The sequence below is a fragment of the Acyrthosiphon pisum genome, chromosome A2, assembly GCF_005508785.2.
Source record: "Acyrthosiphon pisum isolate AL4f chromosome A2, pea_aphid_22Mar2018_4r6ur, whole genome shotgun sequence".
Taxonomy (NCBI): Eukaryota; Metazoa; Arthropoda; class Insecta; order Hemiptera; family Aphididae; genus Acyrthosiphon; species Acyrthosiphon pisum.
The window spans coordinates 40712843-40719111 of NC_042495.1; the positions used below are offsets into that span (position 1 = coordinate 40712843).

General features: G+C 27.4%; 1 long non-coding RNA gene across 1 annotated transcript in view; it reads right to left on the reverse strand.

Moving 5' to 3' along the window:
* Positions 1 to 4050: 4050 nt before the first annotated feature.
* LOC103309439 overlaps positions 4051 to 6269 on the reverse strand; it is a 3641-nt gene continuing 1422 nt past the window's right edge. The window contains exons 4-6 of the long non-coding RNA XR_510730.3: positions 5772 to 5842; positions 5594 to 5709; positions 4051 to 5196 (exon numbers count right to left, since the gene is read on the reverse strand). This is a non-coding gene — a long non-coding RNA (uncharacterized LOC103309439). The remainder of the gene's footprint in view (positions 5197 to 5593; positions 5710 to 5771; positions 5843 to 6269) is intronic.

The window sequence follows — 6269 nt, forward strand, 5'->3', positions numbered from 1 at the left end:
TAAGTTATACTTTTATATTTTTATGAATACCTATTCATAAGTATTGCTTTTAAAAGTTAAAGATAAGAATGGTTTTAAGCATCGACTATGAATACGGCCCTTGTATCTGACACTGTCTTGTATTAATCATACAATTAAGTTACATCTTAATCTGCTAAAAATGTGTTATATCTAATACTAGGTAGATAGTAGGTACTAAGTATGCTGCTATTTATTTATTTTTATTATTCCTATATTTTACACAAACTAGTAAAGCATAAATGTAATAATAAAATTTATTTGTTTCACATGCTATAATTTATTCCCCTCAGACTTCAAAGTTATTTTTCTAATACATTAAAAATATATTTTGGATCTTGACTACCGTTTCAATGGTCTCCCGTTGTGCGTTGAATTTTTTTCTATATTAATATTATTATTATTATTATTAAAATATTTCCGCTAAACAATAAGGTAATATTTAATTAAATTTACAACATTTTTATTTTTAAAGTCTAATATAATATAGTCAAATACCTAATAATAAAATATAAAATGAATGTTAAACAATCAAAAATATTATTCTTTAAAGTTTTTAAAAAAGTTTACTCTCATATTGCTCGAAAATCTAAAATCATTTTATGTCAAACGTGGATTTGAGTGAGAAGACAAAAATTGCGTGTCAATTTAAAAGTTTAATTTTATATAATTTGATACTTTAACATGTCTTATATGACATACAAATTGATTATGCATACGGACATAAGGGTTTTTTGAAGGTAGTTTGACAGATTTTTTCTAACCTTAGTTAATTCTTAACTCGCAACTTGTGTCAGTGCTATGCCATGAGTTAAAATGTAATACCTATCTGATTATTTTTTCAAATCAAGCGCCAAAAACTTAATTCATTTTGATAAGGTGACTTTTTGTCGACATTTTTACGATAATGATACCGTAATTATACGGTTGGTAGTGTGGTACGAATGTACGATGGTTTTATGTCGAATGGCATTTTGTCGCATTTTGAGGATGGTTGTTTTGCCGAATGATTTTTTGTCGTTATCTCGTGGCTTTGTGTCGGGTGGTTATTTGTCGAGTGGCTTTTTGACGGTTTATAACAATACGATTTTCGCACACAAATTTAAGGTTGGCAGTGCGGTACGATGGTTTTTTGTCGAGTGGCATTTTGTCGAATTTTGATAATGGTGTTTTGTCGAATGGTCTTTTGTCGTTATCGCGTGGCTTTATGTCGTGTGGTCGTTTGTCGGGTGACTTTTTGGCGTGCTTCGGATCATAGCAAGCGATACTCCACATTATCATAGATATTAATAGACTTATCTATAATATCTATAAGTAATCGAAAATCAGCCTAATCAGACAACTCTGTTTCCTTCGATGTTCATCAGACAGGACCTGGTATGTAGCGGGGTCGTGGGGATTACACGTGTGTATGGATATGTGACAGTAATGGTCCAATCACTTATAATATGACAATAAGTTATTGTAGCAAGTAGGTACAATGGTTATCGCTATTATACTTTGGGTTCTACCGATATCGAGTTTATTACTTTTAGCTTCTGGTCTTTATAATTGATAAGTATTATTATGAGAAGTGCAGCAGTGCCGCAATCACTTTTAGTGGGGCGCACGGTGGACGCCCTGCTAGATGGGCATTGTACAATACATTTAGGGGCACAACTTATAAGCTTACTGTACTTGAAATGATTTGAAAAGTGTAATATCTATTACTCTGGGGCATAAAAATCACCCTATATAGAAGTCTGTGATAAACAGTGAGACTTTTTTCGTTAAGAGGGAGGGGGGGCTCCCAGATGTTTGGTATTTAAATGAGCGTCGACAAAATCATAATATCCAACTGGGCAACGTAAAATTTGTCGTATTAAAATTAATTTCTATTTCGTAAAAAAAATTATACGCATTTGTCAAATAATTTTACATTTTAAAATTTATTTTGTAATAGGTACCTAATCCAATTTGTTGGGACTTGTATCTGCTATCTGAATGACTGCGCGGACTGCACTGCTATCATAGGCAGCAAGTTTTTTTTTTTTTGGGGGGGGGGGGGGTCACGAGGGAGTAGTTGCCACCCCCCAGAAAAAATATTGATGGGGCAAAACTTATCATTTTAAATGGATCCGTAAATTATGATTCATTTATCAGCGTAGGTACCATAGGCATATAAAATAATTTATTTGTAAAATGTGCGCCAACTTATGTGAAGCTCACAAAGTCCAACTTTAAACATTTTCTGATTGCTATAGATAATATAATGCTACTAATAAAAATATTAAATGTAAAACCAGCTATATTATGATTATACAACCTACTTTTTATAGCCAACAATTCTCAGTTGTACTGTTACTTCGCTCATAGCAAAGGTTTACAAATTATAAGCACTACTGTGCCTCAAAAAATATATTGAAACTATATTTTAGTTATTTTATTATTTATGTAAGCTTTGGGGTAAAATGTGATGTAAATATTTTTTTTATTTTTAAGTTTTTAATGAATTCTACTAAAAACCAATGATTGTGGCTATATGCTAATAATCTAAAAACCCAATATAACCCAAATTGTTGTAAAATTTAATCATGTATTTAAGCAAAGTCTAGTTATAATATGCACAAACCATTTCTAGAAAAACAACAATTCAAAGAAAGAGTACTATAAAATATTCTGTTCAATTTATAATCTAATATTTAGTTCCTTTTTATAACAGTAAATAGTGATGACTTTGAATTAACTTAACCTAACACGTTGAATACAAAATTAATAATTTGCTATAGGCATTTGCATTGATACTAACATTCAAATTGAATATTTGTGTTTTTTATCTAACATATTTTTTATTATATATTATTAACTAACAAATTATGAATAAAGTGTGTAATCCACCCTGACCACCACATCGGCAAAGGCATGTGGGTTACTTTACGAGGAAGGGGTTCGCTGAGTGTTTTGCTGTCACACGTCTAAATAGTGTCTACACTCGTCGAACCGCGCGTTCTCTTGCAGGACAAACTATAGTAAATAATTTATCAATAACAAATATAATTTTTTATCAGCTATAAATCATAATATATTAATAAATAAACATAATTCCTAAGGCCCAGATTTTTATGCAGATATTATTGTTAAATATGCACATAATATATATTCAATCAAAAATACAAAAGGATGCAAAAAAATTCATTGTTGCATAATGCAAAAACTATAAAAATTACAAAATATATTATGTGAACAAAAAATAAAATTGAAATATTGGTATACTTCTGCTTAAAAATATGTATTTAAATGCAAAATTAATGGAAAATGTAATATTAATTTTAGAACGAATAACATTATGAAGTTATACAATGCGATTTTATATTTTCAAATTGGAAATTTCTGCGATTTTCAAGTATCATAAATTTATATTGCTGTGCAGCACACTCATCGATTATCAGAGCGGGAAATTCAATTTAAAAAAAAAAAAATGTTGGGAATCAGAACAAAAAAAAAAAATCAGGTACTAGGTATTTATAACAAAAAAATTCAACTTTTATGCACTTATGTAGAAATATGCAATTTATAGTAATTTTTACTGAAATATGCAAGAAAAAAATTAACCATAGAATCTACACATTAAAAAATGTAAACATTTTGAATCTATTATAATAGTAATAATTCTAGGTGAATTGTAGAAAAAAATGTATTTGCATAAAAATCTGGGCCTTAATAATTACATATACAAATAACCAATATTCAAAATAAGTGATTTAACAACACATTTTTTGGGGCATAGGTTATACATTTTGTTTAGCTTCATAAAAATATGTTCAATTAATATAGGTTACATTGTTACAGTGGGAATTTTGGGAATTTCCTTACATGAGTACATGACAATTTTTGTCATACTTACATTTAAGAAGTAAAATTTGTTTTTTTTTTTTTTTGTCAGATCTTTCGGTATAATATATTTAAAGATACAATTAAATACTATAATTTAAGCAAAACAACTAAAATGTTTTATGAAATAAAAAAAATAATTTCATTCATATTTAAAAAAACTTATAATTAACTATAAAATGAGATACAGTTCAAAATTATCAATTATTAATTGAACACTTACAACAATAATTACAAGTGAATAAAAAATACTGTTAAATACTTATAGAAATAACAAATGACCTAAACAATTGTAATAAGAATTAAGGACGTATGTAATATTAATATTATTTATTAAATATTTGTTTTTGTTGTAGTGGTACCTATTTATACAAGCAATTGTATTGACTTACTGATAATAAAATAAATAATATGTCATATTATGTTATTTAAATACATCGAATTATTACAACAATAGTATTTAGAAATAGACAAGTTATAACTAGATTATTATTGGCGAGTATATTTTTATTTTTATTTTTGCTGAAATTGAATTTACTCTTTATAGCAGATTTGTCAAATTTTAGTAAAATAGTACTTAATGATTAGTTTTGTGGTTTTATTTGTTAATTTAGTTTGTGTATATTCTATATATGTATTTTAAAATGAGTAGCCTATGGATATCTCCATACTGTTGTATAAACAATGAGGTATATTACTCAAATAAGAATAAAGTGACAAAATTAATAGGTAATATAAGTAATGAAGTATGTGGGGTAGATTTTAATTTATGTTAGACAAATTTATTTATTTATTTGAAGATAATACCTCAAAGCAAACAGTACAGTATCAATTATAGGTAATACATACAGAAATTTAATAGATACAATGGTTAAGCAAATATCCATAAATGTAATAACGGTTTGTAGGAATAGATAATTGTATATTGTACCAATCATCTTACCTTTTAAAAGTAATTTAGCATCAAGATGTAATTAATTTATTATATACCGGAATCTATCTATATATGATAAGTAGAAACATATAAATAGAAGTCCTGGTACATAATATAATAAATAAATGCTTTGGATTTAATGTTTCCCAAAATTGAAATCATGTTGAACAAACTAGATGCATGGGCTGACTGGCAGGAAACGAAAAGATGAAAAATTATAGCTGTGTCCACAAGCAAACACTATCACTGCTTGCTCGCTTGTAGTGATGGAATTGTCAAAACTGCCACGGCTAGTAGGCAGTGATTTTGTGGTTGACTTTGTTCAGTGCCATTCTGATGTAGATGTGAAACAAATAAGTAGTGAATGTAAAACTCTAAAAAAAAGAACAATATCCATTTTAAATCTAATGAGAATATCAATATTAATTAAGTAGAACATAATATTATACTTGAAATTACTGACTACACTTATATTATTTTATTTCTTATTGAAAAAATGAATTCAACAGAAGAAAACTGTATATAATATTAATCAGATTTTCAATACTAAAATACTACCTATAATCGTACTATTTTATGTATTTTGAGTACATTTTTTTTTTTTATATATATAAAATTTTGTGCATTTTAATATTCTTTGATAATTAAATGTGTATACAATATATAGTAAATTCTATGTATATGTAGACAAGGAACGTATCACATATTATGTTTAATCGTTCTAAATCTTTAAGACGCATGCAATGTAACAAAGAATTCAAACACAATTACCAATATTTGAATGTTGGTTGCTTCCTGATCACGTATGACGTACAAGAATATATTTTGCTGGAGTCAAAATGATCACCAAATTCTACTTCTGGTACTGATTTCCATGTGTATGCATTCTATAAAAGCGAGGATATTCTAAGTATTTATATAATATTACATAAAATATACACGCAATTACCTGTAAGGATGTTATCCTCCCATTTCCATCTAAATACTCTATGTATGTGTAATAATATCACACTTTTACTTCTGAAAACATATTTACAGCAGCTATAAATTTACAACAATAATTATACTCACGGAAAACAGACGTATATGTCATAGAAATATAATACAGTGTAATTTTAATTTTTTATATAACTGCTTATAAAATGAAAATGATATACTTATATAATTAATTATAGTGTATACAATATATTTTATTTATTTGCAGATTTTATTATAATAAAAAAAATTTATTTTAATACTAACAACTCACCAATTACATATTTCAATTGTTAATACATAAAATTGATATACTTTATGCTACTCATTAAGTCATAACATATTTAAGAGGACGCCACACTCGCATGTGTTGTCTCCGTCTTACATATGTACAACATACCAAAAACTGTTTTGCGCGGGACAACTTTTATCTTTCTGTGAATGTAGAGCTGACACCAAAATTACTGAACAT